We start from the raw sequence: 19,903 nt of genomic DNA, 5'->3' as shown, positions 1-19,903 counted from the left end.
CCTCTCATTTCTTCCATGACATTATCGAAAGTTAGAAGGTTTAGTGTACTTGTTCATGTCTTTTTCATATTCATGCCAGACCTTGAAAAATATGTTTAAAAATATTTTTAGGGTTATATATATATATATAACCCTAATTTTATAATAAAATTAAAATATTATAAATTTTGAATTAATAATAATTAGAATTTATATTTAAAATATCAAATTAAAAAGGATAAAACAATTATATTATTTCAACAAAAAAATGTTTATTACTTAAAAATATTAAAATATCAATTTTATTAAAAAATATTATATTAATTTCTAATAATTGTGAATCAAAATAAAAATATTCTTATAAATTATAGTAAAAAGTCTCATATTATTGTAGGAATAAATTTAAAAAAAAAACTAATCTAATAGAAGTAGAGGTTTTTTGTTATTAAATTATCAACTAATTTTTTAGAGAAATATATTGTTAATTTAGAATAACTATGATAAAAAAAAAAAAAAACTGTAGGTGTGAATTGTAACTTGAAAAGGAAAAATCTCATAATAAATTAAAAAAATTGGTTAAACAAATTCATTTTGGCATAAATCATTAGCCATTCTAAGAAATGAAATTTTACAGAGAAATATTATGTTAATTTAGAATATGTTTAAATTAAGAAAAAAGTTTGTATAAATTGTAGTTGGAGAGAGAAAACCTGATAAAAGCATTAACAAAGATTTATTTTAAGTACGGATATAACATAAGTCGAGAGGGATCAAATTTTTTAAGTGTAAATTTCTTTAAAGTGAAAAATACAATGTGTAATTTTTCATTATTTAAATTATATTTTTGAAAGTTATATATAGTATATATAAGACCAAATAATTGTTTTAAGTGTAAACACTTATTTCTTTTATATACATAATTGTCATTAAAATATTTTACATAACATGTACATAGATACATTTTATAGCCCAAATTAAAATGTTTTTTTTATTATTATTAATATATTTTTAAGTATATATCGATATTAATTTCTTAATTCGTATTAAAATATTTTATTGATAATCCACATTGAATATTTTTTTTATATATAACATTATAATAGTTAAAGTATAAGATTTAAACATGTTACTTATCCATTTTTTCATTTCTAATTAGGTTAGAGCTTATTCATTTTTTATTATTATAGTCAATATTATTTTTCTATTTAGAACATAATTTGCTTTTACTTTAAAAAAGCACATAGCATAATTTGTTTTTATTTTAAGAAGACACATGTCAATCTGGAGAGAGGACAAATTTACAAAACAAAATTATAAACATTCTCTCACACTAAGTTATAGAATAAACCTCTCCACTCAATAACAAAATAACATAAATAAATAAAAATTAAACTGAAAGCTTTTTTTTGGATTATAAATAAACTATTTAATTTTTATTATAAATTAACTATTCTAAATATTGGGAAAAGTTATGTCAATGTAAAATTAACTGAAATGGAATGCACATTTAACTGAAATGGAACGCACATTTTATAAGAATAATTAAAAAAATCTAATAATTAAAAATTTTAATCAAGAAAAACTCGAATGAATCAAGAGCTATGAATGATAAAAAAAAAATTATAGCTTGATTTCATAAATTTCACTGGATCTTGAGATGAGATAAACAAAATTAAACCCAGCTGAAAAGAAAAGAAAAGAAATACGTTCGCATTCAAACATCATGAGCCTAAAAGGCCATTTTAATTTTCACCCAAACTTGTCGCTATGTTCAGATAGTTTACAGGCGTCGTCAATATATCGGAACTCTTTCTTACAGAAGTTTTCAAGGGAAAAATTGTTCAGTATCTTTCACATTAATGAATCGAAGCCAAACAGATATCATACCTTTTTCACGGATACTTCTGTTTTGTTCATAGCACACCTTTAAATTAGAGGAACACGCTTCCATCTAGATTCAAACGGCAGATAAAACTACATATAAAATCGAAGACGTAAGTGGGTGCCTCTGTTGTTTTATGGACTTCGCGGGCTCACCGCTTCCCAGCGGCCCGCTTATCTAAGCAGTCAAATTCACAAAGCCTTCAGATAGATTTGATGCGTTTTGCAATAGAAAAGGTGAGAGGTCGAAAATTATCCTCGTTGAACATCCATTGCATGGAATTGATTAGGACGAGTGCAGGCGGAATTAGAGTTGCTGTCAATTCTACTAACGTCCCTTTCGGTCGACCCATATATAAAGCAGAAGAGAGCGGAGCATACGGCTAAGAAAAGAATGGCAAATAGAATACCTGCTGCTGCAGTTGGACGAATACGGTGCGTTCTATGGTGGTGCGACGAATTGGTAACATTTTTGGAAGCCAACGGAGAACTATCGACTTGGATTTCTTCTGGCGTCGGTCCGCTTTCGGGATGTATATTCTGAAATCCATACCTAACAAACCGCGCCTGTCTGCCTGATTTGAACCCATGTTCACAAAATATGTGTCGTATCAGAAGTCGCGAATTACATACTTGTTGAGATGTCGGTTCGGGTGTGGCTAAAACATGACAATCGCTAATCATATGTATAAGCATCGCATACACCAAAATAAAACAGCATGCTAATTTGCTGTACCGCCCCATCTCTAAAACAAATACAGGGAAGCTAGCTTTACAATAAAACTCGTAATTCCAGAGACAAAGTTCACTCTTCTATGCCAAGAAAAAGCTGCAAGCAGATGATATTTTATGATTTTTTTTAACCTAAAGTTTCTCACCTGTTTCTCACGTTTAATGATTAGTATTTAGTCAGACTGTGCTTGGCCAACAATCCTTCCATGTTGTCACTGTCCACTGGGATAAGATTCCATTCAACTGGCTAAAATGGCCATCGCTATCGAAGTACTCGGGGGTCCCATGAGAGAGCACATGACTAGCGAGTCCAATGAGTTTTTGAATTTTCAACATTTTATTTTGTATATAGTTGAGTCACATTGGTTTCAAGTAGCGCATTTTCATAAAGCAATAGTCTGAGTCCTTATAAAAAGCGAATGAGCGAGTGGTATGCATCCATTAGAACCGACCAAAAAACAAAGCCGGAAATGAATTAAATTTAATCAATCAGAGGAGCACGATCAACGGCACTAAAAAACTCGTGAGTTTACAGCTTTCTAGTAGTTTATTCAAACGTGGCATGTTTATCGTCTAATATTCTTGCCAGCCTCGGCTGAGTGGAAGTATATAGATGGGGAGTTTGATCTGTCTTTTGTGTAGGGCCCGTTCTTGGTCTTCATCGATATGGTAAGTACTATTGAAATGATGTGGGTATGGCTGGTGTTTGGAAAAATTAATGGCGATGCCAGGAAAGTCAATTGATAAGAGTTCAGTAAAATGCATGTTCTTTCTAGAAGAGAGAGACAGGGATGGTTTGGCTGATGAAACAAGTCTATTGGGCAGAAGTCGTCAAGCAGCAACAATTCTCATAGCCACTTTCGGCACTATCTCATCATTCTTCCTGAAGGCGCATGAAAGGAGTCCACGTTTGAACGGCATGGAGTGCCCGGATGATGAAATTACGGTTCATATCAATTCCCAGAAATAGAAGACAGAGCAACACCAGTTTCAATTCTATCTGCGTCGCCCGAAGCCGATGGCTACTATGTGTCGTTTTCGCGAAGAAACAACTAGTGGCGCGGTGGGTTCTACACGTAGAAATAAGTTGAATATATTGATAGTTAACAATGCGAAGCTAAAGAGTTTGTGGTCGAGTCGTAGAGATCACAGCCACCATGAATGAAGTGCAACACACTCTAGAGTTAGTTGCCTTCATAGCTTGTCCGGAAAAAATAACGAATAAGGTTGGACGAGGACAATTCAAAGCTGCCTTATAGTTTGTTCCCAAAAAATAACCAATAAGGTTGGACGAGGACAATTCCAAGATAGGACGAGGAGGACCACCGTCGATGATGCTTAAATATATATATATATATATAGGAAAGAATACTTCTGACCACTAAATGATTTGTAAAATGACACTCAAGTGCAGGTCGAGTGGGCTTGCGTGCAATCAAAAAGCTATACGATTATTGAATGAGCCCACTCAAGACTTGATTTAATAATATTGTACCCAATAAATTACAACCAAATGCAACATCTGAATACTAAATGATTTGTAAAATGACACTCAAGTGCACGTCGAGTGGGCTTGCGTGCAATCACAAAGCTATACGATTATTGAATGAGCCCACTCAAGACTTGATTTAATGATATTGTACCCAATAAATTACAACCAAATGCAACATCTGAATACTAAATGATTTGTAAAATGACACTCAAGTGCAGGTCTAGTGGGCTTGCGTGCAATCACAAAGCTATACGATTATTGAATGAGCCCACTCAAGACTTGATTTAATGATATTGTACCCAATAAATTACAACCAAATGCAACACCTAGTGGCCAAAGTTATTCACCTTGAGTCGAATTGAATTGCTATGAGCTAAATTTTCTCACCTTGAAACGAATTGAATTGCTTTGCTTTTCATAGCTGCTTTGCTTTTCATAGCTGGTTACACCAAAATAGTTAAATTTGATTATGGAATTGAGCTTGACATGCAAGTGGTTTTAAGCTGTTAGGTTTATTTTTAAAAATAAATATTTCAACAATAATAAATATTTGAACAGTAATTTCTATATTAGAAAATTAATCTAAATACTCTAATAAATAAACATAATACAGAAAAAATTATTTGTTAAAAAACAAAATAATAAATATTTCAACAATAGTTTCTATATTAGAAGATTCATCTCAATACCATAATAAATAAACATAATATAGAGAAATTTATTTGTTAAAAAACCAAATTTCAAAATTGTCAATGTAAAATAGTTTTTGTAATTTTTGATACAATATTGTAAAAATTTGCAGCCTTTTTGGGTAGAGTTTTGGAAGATTTAAAATTTGCTTAGAAATTTAGAAAATTTTAATTTTAAGTTGTTGAATTTAATTTTAAATATAATTTTAGTGAGTATAATGATTGATAATATTTATTTAGTTTTTGATATGTAGTATAGACTATTAAGATAAATGTCGTTATCTTCGCGACCTAGGTTCAATATTGTAACAATTTAAACAAGTATATTCTAGTAATAACTAACATATTCAGCTTTAAAATAATTCCATTAAAACTTAAATCTAAGTTCAAAAATATCCACCAAAGCTAGTATTTCTAACCCTACAAATAGTTTCCCAGACTCCTTAAGTTGTTAGAAAAGTTTCAAAAATTGTGAATCAAATAAAGTTCTAAAAACTGGTTGAATGAAAATTACAGGGATTTATTGAACCACCAAACATAATATTGACTCTCAAGTTTTAAGTAGATATCATTTAAGTTCTCAATATGTTCTCAATATAAAAAAAGCATGCAACTTCTTATGCAGGCTAAGTGTAAGTGCAGAGTGATTTGTTGAACAGAACCAAAAACCAGTCTATTTGTCAGCTTTCCGGTAACAGAGGACTCTACGACAACATTACAACATATTTTTTAAACTAATGAAAATACTTTTAAAAGACTTGAAAAGTTATAAAAGTCTGACCTTCCTGGTATAAAATGCAAACTATTATTAACACCAGAAATAAAAAGACAACCACAATGAAGAGTACTTTAAACATCGTCGGAACTAACAGATTCTAGAACAATATAAGTTTGGATAATACCTTGATCATTTGAAGAATAAGTACTTAATTTTTAACAGCATGTTATTCTTGACAACATCATGGCTTATTATGTGTGACAATTTGCATACGCTATCTTTGATTTTTCTTAGAAGTGATGTTATTCAAAATATATCTCCCTGTGGGTGTCCTTATGGTGCACACAAGCAATGATCTATTTTCAAGACTCCCACACCCATCATCAACGCGAAAAGGATATTGGATGGGTAAGCCACCACAACTTGTCCTACAGAGACTGGATTGAGCAACAACTTTAATAATTAACAAACATGAAAGAGCTGGAAATATACACTTCAATCCAAGCAGTACTTTCTATGTATGCAAGTGGATGAACCACTGGTACACTTTTTTATTATTCCATCCCTTTTCAGCCATTAATTTTGGATCTCTTATGTCCATTTCCACAGATAATTGTGTTGAATTGATCCTTCTAAGAGTTATAAGTTGCACTAACTCAAGGAGTATTATTCATTCAGAAAAACCTCAGCAATTTTTGGCTCTCATCTATGGCACCCAAAGCATTCGAGTTTTATGGAGGGTCGATATTCTATCCACCGAGCTAAAGCAGGAAATGAATTTTGTATAGGCAGGTGCCAGAGAGAAGACAATTGAGATAAAAAGAAAACATAAGGACACACTGAAGCAACAATAAGATTTTTATTTTATTTTATAGGGAGCAAGCTGATAGCTCTGGAACAGAACGTAATTAACAAAAAAGAACAAGCAACTACCTTCTTTATAATCCTACAATTCAATGCCAACTTATTGTTATAATATAACAATTTTCAAAAACAAGTTACCAATCTTGATGATTCATGTGGGCCCGTGGATTGCCATAATCCTAAAGTTTTCAAAATTTTACCATTCCCTACACTTATTCACTCATAATACTACTCCATTCGCATCAGCTTGTTGAGAACATCTTCATTCTTCTAATTGGCCAAGGTTTTTGTCTCAATGTATTTCGACCTAAGTCACCTAACATGGAACATTGGGATTCAAGTGTCTCTCATATATTTCTTTGAGTATTTTCTCAAAAAACATCCATCAGTAAAAACAGAATATTTTCTCATTTTAAAGTCCTGAGAATTGATACCTTCAAGTATCAACATGTACAAAAATATGAATTCATATGACTGCTCAAAAACCATAAAGGACCATATATATATATATGGTTTCAGGAAATAGATATTCTGCTAAAAACAGATGTACCTATTTGTGTCAAGTTACCATTGTTTAATTCTTTTGGCAAACCAAATCCAACTTCAACCCATTCTGCTTGTTTTGGTAGTGTGCATCTACTAGCATGTTATGGTAATGGAAACCATTTGTGAAAGAGATAAACCTGAATGTAGCCTTCTTTATTTTCCTCGCCAAATCATCCAATTACCAATGAATATGTATCTCATAATCATCCATTTTATGACCAAAGAACAATCCTTGAATATTTGCAACCTCATGATATCCATTACAGCTTTAATAATATGTGAAGAGCCTTCAATTCTGCAAAATTGTTTGTTCAAGTGCCCAGGCAAGCCTTGTACTTGATGAAGTGATACTTAGAGATACTACTCAGAATTCCATCTTTACCATTCATATCATGTGCATCTTGGCTTTTGGACTATCAATGATGTTTGACTTTCGTAGACACTTTGCATCCTAGATAAAGTCCACAGAGCTTATTGTATATCTGGAAAGTAGGAATTTGGGTTCTTTAAAAAATTTGAGCATTTCTTGACAATGATATACCCTATAAGGTTAAACATGGAATTGCTCTATATTCTCGTAGATCCTTCTCTGGATACAAGTCTTGAAGACATTCTTCCATTGTGAATCCCCTCCAAAAATTTATTGTAGTCAATTTCTTGATATGTTTCCACGAATGTGGACCATATGAGTAGTAGATGAATAAATGAGGAATAATTTTTATTTCCCTTGTACACGACATACAATTACTGAGGCCTTGTCTCCCTCTTTTCTCTGAACTGTCCCAAGTTAGGACCTTTTTCGTAAGTGCTAGATAGAGAAAAAATATTGTTTTCTATGGGTCCTCTATTTTCCAGCTTTATTTTCTAGATTTATAGACCACGACCACATATCATTTAGACCAGTTGGATCAATTAAAGCTTCATATCCCATTTTTGATGTATATATTCTTGTAGCCTTATTATTTGCACACATCAGAGAGTCCTCTTCATCTCAAATTCTAACATGAATTCTTTTCATCTCATTCAGAGACATTCGCCAATTTTTAGACCAAGCCACATCTATGCCCAAACATGTGGTTGATTTCAATTCCTGTTGCCATACATTTGTTGTTAATGGGTCTACAATCTGATGAAGTTTATAAATCCCTTTTCACGAACATGGTTTTTCAGATTTGACTTAAGAAATTTTGATATCCACACCCCATAATAGGATCCAGATCCTATCCTTCCATTTTCCTTTTTACCAACTTACTCAGTTAGAAAATATCCATCCGTAGCAAAACCTAGCACCCAAGCTTTCCACTGACTTCAAACATTCTTGATAGATTTCCATGGGGACCTTATCCAATCCAATATCGATGCATGAGAAATGTATTTCTGGAGAATTATAGCTCTCCATAGACTTTTTAAAATTCTAATCCAAGTAAATTCTGCAACCCAACAATATTATCACTCCCAACAATTCACATGGGTTGTTCATTGGTGTAAAATATTTTTAGAGGGTAATAATCTTCGAGGATCCACTACCTAAGTGTTTACTATATTTTTTCACATAGAAATATTTTCTTTTTTGTTATTCAAATTTGTTGTAGTTTCCTTTTGGTTTCTTATGCTCGAAGAACAGTAAATCCATCTACTTGTAGGTATCAAAAAACTGCAGAACTTGTTCATAATCACTGTGTACAATCTGAATGATCTCTAAGAGACTGAGGAGAGTTGTACATCCAAATACTTGTAGGTATAAAAAAAATACATTCTGACTGAGAATCCTAAGCACCTTTGAAAGTTGAGATTATAGTAATAGACATAATGGAGATTATACTAATAGGTACAATGCTGAACTTTTAAAAAAGATTTTGAAAATTGAAAAAGATGTCCTCAAGTTTGAAATGAATTAAAATTGATGCCTAGAACATAAGCTGATACCTGTGATGTTGAATGCATAGAAACAATTTGTACTGTAGATTTAGAAGATGTATTTGCCCAAGAGGTCAGAGTAGCTGAATCTGTGTGCTTTTGCTTCTCCTACTCTGTGTTTCCAAGCCTAAGTGTTTTCTATATCTAAATCTTTCTGAAACATTAATTATGATAAATCTTGCACTCAACGATTTTTAATTTTTTTTACCACTCTTAACATTGTCACAACTTTCTTCATGCAACAACAATGTTGCAATCCAACTCAACGAGTCACATTAAACAATTTGTTCCAATGCCTAAATTTTTTTTATATCTAAAGTTTTTTGAAACATTAATTATGATAAATCCTGCACTCCATGATATTTTAATTTTCTTTGCCACTAGTAACATTGTCACAACTTGCTTCATGCAACAACAATGTTGCAATCCAACTCAATGAGTCACATTAAACAATTTTCTCCTGTTGAAATAGCACAAACCCTCCAAATGCATCACGGCACTAAGAGACCGGAGTCTTATTACATGTTGATTTTTGTGAGGTATTCTTTCAATATGATTGGTCCAAGTCATAATTTGTTTTCATGCAACAGAACAATTCATAAGTATTTTATAACTGTAAAAGTTACTGCCAACATATAACTCACCACTCTTGGCACATGATTCACATGGACCTATTGAAATGAGGTCATTCTCAAGTCACCATTCAATTCATGCAACAATAACTTTGTGACCAATCCATACGTATTTTGTTACAAAAATGGAATATATGTTTATTTTTGTGTTACAGTTAAAGACACTAGATATGCTGAATATTAATGTCATTTGTAAAGAGTCTTTATATTTTTAATACAAAGGCCCATTGGTTTTTTCTTTCCTGGAAAAAAAAAAAAAAGAATAGGCAACTACCTCCTTTATAATCCTACAAGTCAATGCCAACTTACCATTGTAATATAACAATTTTCAAAAACAAGTTACCACTCTTGATGATTCATGTGGGCCCATGGATTGCCATAATCCTAAAGTTTTCAAAATTTTACCATTCCCTACACTTATTCACTCCCAATACTACTCCATTAGCATCAACTTGTTGAGAACATCTTGATTTTTCTAATTGGCCAAGGTTTTGAAAATGCTAATCCAAGTAAATCCTACAACCCAACAATATTATCACTCCCAACAATTCACATGGGCCTGTTCATTTGTATAAAAGATTTTTAGAGGGTAATAATCTTCGAGGATCCACTGCCTAAGTGTTTTCTATATTTTTTCACACAGAAATATTTACTCTTTTGTTATTCAATATTGTTGTAGCTGCCTTTTGGTCTCTTATGCTAGAAGAAGTGTACATCCATCTATATGTAGGTATCAAAAAACTACAAAACTTGCTCTTGTACAATCTGACTGATCTCTAAGAGACTGAGGAGAATTGTACATCCAACTACTTGTAAGTATAAAAAAAATACATTCTGACTGAGAATCCTAAGCACTTCTGAAAGGTGAGATTATAGTAATAGACACAATGCAAATTACAGTAATACACACAATGCTGAACTTTTCAAAAAAAAATTGAAAATTGAAAAAGATGTCCTCAAATATGAAATGAATTAAAATTGGTGCGTGGAACATAAGTTGATACCTATCATGCTGAATGCATAGAAACACTTTGTACTGTAGAGCTAGAAGATATAGTTGCCCAAGAGGTCAGAGTAGCTGAATCTCTGTGATTTTGCTTCTCATATTGTGTGTTTCCAAGCCTAAGTGTTTTCTATATCTAAATCTTTCTGAAACATTAATTATGATAAATGTTGCACTCAAAGAAGTTTTTTTTTTTACCATTCTTAAGATTGTCACAACTTGCTTCATGCAACAACAATGTTGCAATCCAACTCAACGACTCAGAGTAAACAATTTTCTCCAATGCCTAAATGTTTTTTATATCTAAAGTTTTTTGAAACATTAATTATGATAAATCCTACACTCCATGATTTTTATTTTTTTACCACTCGTAACATTGTCACAACTTGCTTCATGCAACAAAATGTTGCAATCCAACTCAATGAGTCACATTAAACAATTTGCTCCCATTAAAATAGCACAAACCCCCCAAATGCATCATTGCACTAACCCTCCAAATGCACCACTGCACTAAGAGACCAGAGTCTTATTACATGTTGATTTTTGTGAGGTATTCTTTCAATATGATCGGTCCAAGTCATAATTTGTTTTCATGCAAAAGAACAATTCATTCTAACTCTGAATGACATTTTGTTTACTAATTTTTACGAATTTATGCTTTACGTCATTTCCTTTGCAATATTTGTGCTTGATTCTTGTGATGGTGTCACACACACTATCCCAATTTATGAGGGATATGCTTTGCCTCATGCCATACTCAGACTGGACCTTGCTGGGCGTGATCTGACGGATGCATTGATGAAGATTCTTACAGAACATGGGCATACCTTCACCACCACCGCAGAGCGTGAGATTGTCTGAGATATGAAGGAGAAATTAGCCTATGTATCTCTAGATTTTGAATAGGAGATGGAGACTGCAAAATCTAGCTCTTCACTGGAAAAGAGCTATGAGCTTCCTGATGGCCAGGTAATCACCATCAGTGCAGAACGGTTCAGATGTGCCAAAGTGTTGTTCCATCCATCTTTAATAGGAATGGAAGCAGCTGGAGTCCATGAGACTACTTACAATTCTATTATGAAGTGTGATGTGGATATTCGTAAAGACTTGTATGGGAATATTCCACAATGTTTCCAGGGATTGCAGATCGAATGAGTAAGGAAATTACTTCACTAGCTCCCAGTAGCATGAAGATTAAGGTGGTGGGACCTCCATAAAGAAAATACAGTGTCTGGATTGGAGGGTCTATTTTGGCTTCTCTCAGTACTTTCCAGCAGGTATGTAATACAACTACAATTGCCACTCGCTTCATTTTGCATATTGTATCTCGTTTATCACTTCTTAATTTTATCAAGGAAAAAGTTTTGGATTCACATAAAAATATGCACTTGTGATGTGTATTGCAGATGTGGATTTCAAAATCAGAATATGATGAGTCTAGCCCCTCTATTGGTCACAGGCCCCAGTAGAGCTTGTTAATCAGTAATCCTTCAAAAGGCCCAGTGCTCTTATTAGTCTTCAATGTTATTTTTCCTAGAACATACACAAACCTTGTATTCTTTTCCAATTCAATCTACTACAATTCCTCATCTACGAGTAGTTACTTTCTTCCACTGTATTTCTACTTGCATAACTTCTGTCATGTGAGGAGGAATGAGTTCCTCTAAGCTTGAGATAGTCTTTTATGCTTTCAAAAACCTAGTTGATAAATTCAGATCCTTGAATGTTAGGGGCATCTTTGTAACCATATTGGACTACACATTTATATACACCTTTTGGCTCTAGTTTTCCAACCATAAATCTCTCCGCCAAAAGTATTGTCTTGACTGGAACCATTCTTATGGTGACAATGAAAAGAACTTCATGCAGAGACCCCACATTCTTTACATAATGCTCAATAATCGGTGGTAAGTTAGAAATAAGGTCACTGCAAAAGAAATGAATTCCTGGTACAAGTGAATTCACCCCGATAACCAATCCATTCAAACCTTCTATGCTAAGTTTTCTCCGTGTTAAATATTTATACTTTTTCTACCTTCCTTATTTCCAAGAGAACATTATGGTCAGAAAAATTGTTGCAATGACGAAGGGACACCAACCACCCTATGGCACCTTATTCAATACAGATGATAGATAAACTCATTCAAAGATAGCAAAAAACAGAGTGAAGGGTAGTATAAGAAAAACATGCATGTTCCAAACCACAAGCATGACCAAAATTGTTGCAATCAGGAAGGGACACCAACCTCCCTGTGGCACCTTTTTCAATATAGATGATAGATAAACTCCTTCAAAGATAGCAAAAAACAGAGTTAAGGGTAATATAAGAAAAACATGCATGTTCCAAACCACAATCATGACCAAGATTACTACGCACGTCGTAATGAACATGACCCCAACCATTGCAACCCCTGCACCACCAAACACCTAAAATTATCCTTGGAAACTCAAAGGAATCGATAAAAACTACCAAATTCGGTAGTCAGATATAAATTCGTATATTCTTACCATATGCATTGCCAAATTGTGTTCCATCACGGAATCCTATGACAATTGCAAGGCAGATAACCACGAGAACATAGTTAACTTCAAGTGAATAGATCTAACCCTCGTAATTTTGTGAGGTATGCACAATATTCACTCAAGGGAAGCAACTAAGAGCCATGGAATGTCTTATGATTGAGAATGTTGCTGTAATCAATGCTTGACTGGCTACAATGGCTGCTAAAGTGACAACAGTACAAATTTCCTAGGACAAAGGATAAAAAGGAGTTACTATTAAAATTTAAAATTCCCTCTTAACAAACTCTACCTGGGATTTCTTGAAAATTTTAATTTACCAGCCTCTGCATTTCATCAAAAGATAGGAGCCTTACTGTAAAAGAAGGATTGAAACTAAAAAGTAATGAGCTGTTATCATTTTTATCCATTCCACTAGTCACAAAACATTAAGCATGTATGTACCAGTTCACTCTACATGATTCATGATTTATTGCAGAAATGGTAAAAAACTCAATGCTTATTTCTTCTGATCTCAAAAGAAATTTGCATTTTGAAATCTTATAAATCTATTAAAATAGTAACAATAGTACGAAATTATATCTTATTTTCGAGTGATCAGGAACTTTACGGCCCTAAAAGCTTTATTATGAGTAAAAGCTTATAATTTTATTGTCTTATAACAGTTTTGTGTGAAGGAACTCTAAATTTCTTGCACCATTCTGACTTGAAGTAAATGCACAGGTGGTATATTGTAGGGAGACAGAGTCAACTTGCAATTGTTTTGGAGAAACCCATAGATCTTGTCAATCAGTAATCCTTCAAAAGACCCAGTGCTCTTATTAGTCTTCAATGTGATTTTTCCTATAATATACACAAACCTTGTATTCTTTGCCAATTCAATCTACTACAATTCCTCATATAAGAGTAGTTACTTTCTTCCACTGTATTTCTTCTTGCATAACTTATGTCATGTGAGGAGGAATTAGTTCTTCCATCTAGTATATGATGCAAGGAGCGTGAATTGCTTGCCAGTGCTTTTTTCAAGGATGACAACCCTTGTATTCTTTGCCAATTCAAGGTGTTGTTGGGGAAACACCTTATGAAATTGCCGAGTTGGCAGGAGTACTTAACTAAAGAAAATTGAACTGAAGATGTGTGTCATCATACTCGATTTAAAATACAACCCACACCCACAGAGGATCGACAGGAAAATAAAATTGTCATTCCCATCATGTGCTTTAAAAAGTCGATTGGAGACATCGAATTAAAAAATTACATGCCAACAAGGGTGTTTGGTTAGGAAAGAGGTGTGTTACATGCTCCTAACAATGTTCAAATCTTAGAGACACGTTTCACCCCTCGAGGCTAGGGAACATCTTGCAAAGAAAAACATGACAAGCAACCAGGGCCATATACAAGTTTGGGGAGACATTATAATAGAAAAGATACCCACCCACGGTTTCTAACAAAAGGGATCTTTAGAATTGTATATTGTAAGAAGGTTACATTAAATAGTAATATATTCATATTATCCATGGGTTTAATTTCCACATAATAATGAAAGTAAGCATTTTGTCTAATATAAATAATTAATTATCAGCACTATAATTGAATTTAGAAGAATTTTTCCCAGAAAAAACAGAGCTTTCGAACAAGTAGAATCTCTACCTCTCAAACCCAAGATGGAGGTGCCAGCAACAAAGCCACCCATGGCTTCGTTGCAAAAGTCATTCTCTCGAAATTTCTCAACCACGTGATTGGTCAATGCAAAGACCCCTCCAATTGCAACAAATGTGAGACCACAACTCCCCATAAGTTGCATAGTCTTGATCAAACCTGAAATTGAAATGCTCCTTTCAACCTTCGGCACATCATACCATCTGGCCACCATACCTCCCCAGACATACCCCCAATGAAACCACTCATCGTGCCACTGAAAGTCTTAAACGTTAAACCACGGGTGTCTTCCATCCTTATATTCTCTATAGGATCCATTTCCACCAGTGTCTTTCCTTGCAAAATCCTCCAAAAATGGAAATCTTTCATATTAAAGCCCTAGATTATTAAAACTCTAGATAAATATTTAGGTTTGATTCTGAAAAAGGACTATATAGACAATTCCTTTGATTCCACTGAGAGGATAATGTAATTTGTCCCCTGATTTTGTGAACTCATAGTTCCGAAACAAATTTATTGTGGATTTAATGAACTTATATAACATTTCATGGATTCTAAAGCCTATGTCCCTTGGGTTTTTTATCAAATAAGCCACTTTTCCTGTATATGTAATAAGCAGAAATGGGTAAACCAACACAAAAATCTTGAAGCAAGCTACACCCAAAAAACCAAATTCCTATGCCTGAAATAAAACAGAGAAGAAAGGGAGCCAAATTCTCTTTCCCGCAACAGTAGTTTCTTTAAGCCTATCTGTCCTCCACCACGCCCATGGCATCCAACTTTAATCTTGTAGAGAGTGAATGCAAATAGCATAGAGGATCAATTCCAATCCGGTCCGAGAAGCACCTAGAAGCATCGTCGAGCGAGGGCAAGTGCGAGGTCTCCATTCAGAGAAGCACCTGGAAGTAGCATAGCCTCAAGTGAGGGCAAGGGTGAGGTTGATCTGCTGGGTCACATCTCATTTTTATAATTTGTAGTTAAATCTCTAACTAACTTATTGTACCATACCGGTCTAATCAATTGGATGGGTAAGATTATTTTAATCGTCTAACAATTAAATCAAAGGCTCAGAATTGTACACGTAACTCTAGACGAAAGTTGATTTCAAAGGGAAATGCCTTACGACGTAATTAGGTTCATCATAGGACACCCAATCCCCTAACATCATATTAGCATTGTGAAGTGTAATTTGATCCAACACCCAAAGTACATTATGAAGATGGTGTTATCTAAAAATCCTCCTTCTTTCTGTAGAAATTTTGAATAATTTAACACATATTCAACAGAGATTATCCTGATCATACAATTTAAGCGGAACATGTATAATACATAATCTCCTCTACGTTGATCATCAATTTACAGAAGCAGAAACATCCACAGGCACACATAGAAGCATCAATCAAACTCATAAACACAGTATGTATCCCGGGGAAAGCATCTCGCTAAAAACCCCAAACTATCTGTATATTATATTGATTGAATCATGTAACAATACAAAGTACAATTCTTATCACAAGCAATCCAGTACCATGCCCTTCTGTTACACACAATACAGCTCAGATTTGATCTCCAAATCTGCCCCACTGCTTGCCTGCCTCCACTGCTCAATACCTGCTCAAGAACTGATGAGAATTTCTTCCCAAACTCGATTTTCACCTGCAAAATAGTCACTCACTCTTTGTGGACGTGAGAAAAGGCTAAAATGCGGGCCAAATACGTGAGCAAACTCATTGGCATACTCAATCCTTTGATTGTGCAAGATCTGGTGCACAACTATAGTCACAACTGATAGCAATCTGATTCTCTACCACCTGTCCCTGTTGAACTGAACATGCACTGACATGCAACTGAGTTAACTGATGTATTCTTTAGTTGTATTATGAGTTAATAATTAGTTTAACAACTCATCATTAGTCTATCTGCAGTTAGACTAACTACAACCAGTTTAACTAAGTTAAACTGAACACAACTCCATCAACTGTACCTCCAGTCCACTAAACTCAACTCACTTGAGTTCTAACTGAAGTCATGCATGCAACAACTCAACTGACACATAAGAAAAACGAATTTCCTTCTGACAGCTGCATGTGCCACTTCCGTAGCTCAAACTGAAGTGCTCCAAGAGAATAAGATTAAGTTTATAGTCCAAATATTATTGTGAGATAATAATATTTGACTTTTCTATTTTTGACAGCCAGTCTAAAAATAGACTTGATCACTCACACTTTCATCAAAAATAGAAGTCCATCTATTTTCCCAACTTGATCAATCATCCATAAACATAGACATGATCCATATGTCTAAAAATAGACATAGTCTAAAAATAGACTTGCGCCAAAAATAGCCTGCGGGCCCACTTAGTGAAGGCGACTCTTTTCACTAAGCTCCATCATCTTGTTGCAATCTCAACACTCCCTCTCGACAAGATATGGATTATCAACAACCCCTATCCTGCCTCGGTGGTACTCGAATTTGCTCCTGGTGAGAGCCTTCGTCAGAATATTAGCATCCTGATCCTCCGTTGGAAGGTACGAAAGTAACATGATCCTCCGCTGCACACAATCTCTGATATGATGGTACCTGATGTCAATATGTTTAGATCTATCATGAAATACAGGATTAGCCGAGAGTTTAATGCAACTTTTGTTATCACAGTAAATCACAGTAGGATCCAAATGAGAACCGAACAAACCAACCAGGATCTTCCTCATCCATATAGCCTCGCATGCAGCCAAACTTGCTGCCATATACTCGGCCTCCGCTGAACTGAGTGCCACAGATCTCTGCTTCCTGCTGTACCAAGAAACTGCTGTCGATCCGATACTGAAGACCCCTCCTGATGTGCTCTTTCTGTCTGTTGGGCTCCCTGCCCAATCTGCATCCGTGAAGCCACATAGCTTCACCTCATCCTCCTGTCTGTACCACAAACCATATCCCGATGTGCCTCTCAAGTAGCGCAATACATGCTTGCCCGCCTTCCAGAAGAGCTTGGTAGGCTTAACCATAGCTTGTGAAAGCTGGTTAACTGCATAGCATATATCAGGTCGTGTATTGACCAAATACATCAGCGACCCCACCAACTGTCGATAAACAGTGGCATCCACTTCTTCTCCCGAAGTGGCATCCTCCTTCCTCCAACCTCCAGGAAGAGGAGTATCAACAGGCTTGCAGCCATGCATGTTGAACTTCTCCAGTATCTCCCGAGCATACTTGCCCTGAGAAACAAACAGTCCACCACTGCGCTGCCATATTTCCAATCCTAGGAAATAGTGAAGGAGGCCCAAATCCTTCATCTCAAACTCTGTAGCAAGATCCTTCTTGCATGACAGTATCAACAGCTCATCACCCGTTAGAATCAAATCATCAACATACAGTACAATGATAAGCAACTTACCCTCCACCACAATCTGGTATAGGTTCGGATCCGCCTCGCTCTTGGAGAATCCAAGTCCTGTGAAATAGTTGTCTATCCGTGTGTACCAAGCACATGGTGCTTGCTTCAACCCATACAACGCTCTCTTGAGCCTGCACACATGCGACTCACTGCTGAAGACTTCAAAGCCTTCGGGTTGCTCAATGTACACCTCCTCCTCAATGACTCCGTTGAGGAACGCAGTCTTCACATCCATCTGATGAATGTGCCATCCCATCTGCGCTGAGAGAGCAAGAATCGTCCGTATGGAAGAATACCTTGCGACAGGTGCAAAGGTCTCCTCATAATCGATCCCCTCAATCTGTGAAAAGCCTCGGGCAACAAATCTTGCCTTGTACTTCTCCACACTCCCGTCAGCTGCCTGCTTAACTTTGTAGATCCATCTCGAACCTACCACTGATTTCCCTTCCGGTCTAGGAACAATCTCCCATGCACTGTTTCTGACAATAGAATCATACTCTTCCACCATGGCGTCTACCCATGCGGGATCCTCCACAGCTTCCTCGAAAGAGGATGGCTCAGTCACAACACACTTGCTCATAAGAGCCATGTATCCAGTGTACCGATCAGGTGACTGTCTCTGCCTGCGTTGGGCTGTAGGTGGTCCTACAACTTTCTCTGCATCTTGAGCCAGTCGCTCAGCTTCTGTCAAGCGCTTTCGCCCTCTGATGGTTGGCGCTGCATGAGTGGTCTCTTCCACTCCATGAACCTCGTCCTGTGGCTGATCCACGTCCTGAAGCTCATCCTTAGGAACTAATAGCTCCTCATCTGCATGCAAGTGTAGCTCCCTCTCAAGCGAACACTTCATGGCTTTCTCCTCCTGAAATTTTATATCCCGTCGCACAACAGTTTTACCACTGTCTGGCAAATACACACGATAGTTGTGGGGCGTATCAGTGTACCCCACAAATATCCCAACCTCTGCAGTCGGTTCCAACTTCTTTCTGGCATCCTTCGTCACATGCATGTAAACGTTAGCACCAAAAATCCTCAAATGAGAAAGATCAGGCTTCTTACCAGAATAAGTCTCCTCAGGTGTACTCATGCCAAGTATCCTATGAGGACAATGGTTCTGCACATAAACTGATGTATTGCATGCTTCCGCCCACAAGTGAAGGGGTAGGCCCTGATCATGCAACATTGCCCGTGCAGCACCCACAATCGTTCTGTTCTTCCGCTCAGCTACCCCGTTCTGCTGTGGGTTATGGGGAGCTATGAGCTCTCTACGAATCCCTTCTGCCTTGCAGAAATCCTTGAACTCGTCCGAGATGTATTCACCACCATTATCGCTCCTAAGAGCCTTCACCTTCTTCCCCGACTCCTTCTCGACCAGTGCTTTGAATTCACAGAACTTTGAATATGTCTCGCTCTTCTTCTGCATGAAGAAGATCCAGCACTTACGAGAGAAATCATCAACAAAAATCACATAATACCTGTGTTTTGCTGTCGAAGCAACTGAGAAAGGTCCACACACGTCTGTATGAATTCTCTCAAGGATCGTCGTGGCGCGACTATCCTTCTCATGAAAGGTGGCTTTCACAAACTTCCCCAAAGTACACCCCTTGCATTGATCTGACTGCGCAAGTGTGCCTTTAGGAAGCCCTGTAGTGATCTGCTGCAGTATCTTCAAGGCTCCATGGTGAAGGTGACCCAATCTCCTGTGCCACAACTCACCATCATCCCGGCTCACCAATCCTTCTGCCTTGCCTGCCATTGCTGCGCATCCATCTACATGCAACTGATAAAGGTTCCTTACTCGAACCCCTATCTTCCGGGTCTCACCAGTTGTCTTGCTGCGCAGGAAGGCCTTTCCCTCGCTGAAAACAACATCATACCCC

The 19,903-nt window shown here is 35.9% G+C and overlaps 1 pseudogene; it reads left to right on the top strand.

Moving 5' to 3' along the window:
* Positions 1-11,251: 11,251 nt before the first annotated feature.
* LOC149262655 (actin-100-like) lies at positions 11,252-11,922 on the top strand (annotated as a pseudogene).
* Positions 11,923-19,903: the final 7,981 nt, after the last annotated feature.

Source organism: Pinus tabuliformis, chromosome 6, assembly GCF_031772625.1.
Source record: "Pinus tabuliformis cultivar Carrire ecotype Pingquan chromosome 6, CPIR1, whole genome shotgun sequence".
NCBI lineage: Eukaryota > Viridiplantae > Streptophyta > Pinopsida > Pinales > Pinaceae > Pinus > Pinus tabuliformis.
Note: the sequence above shows the minus strand (reverse complement) of the source record. Positions and strands in the feature narration are given on the sequence as shown.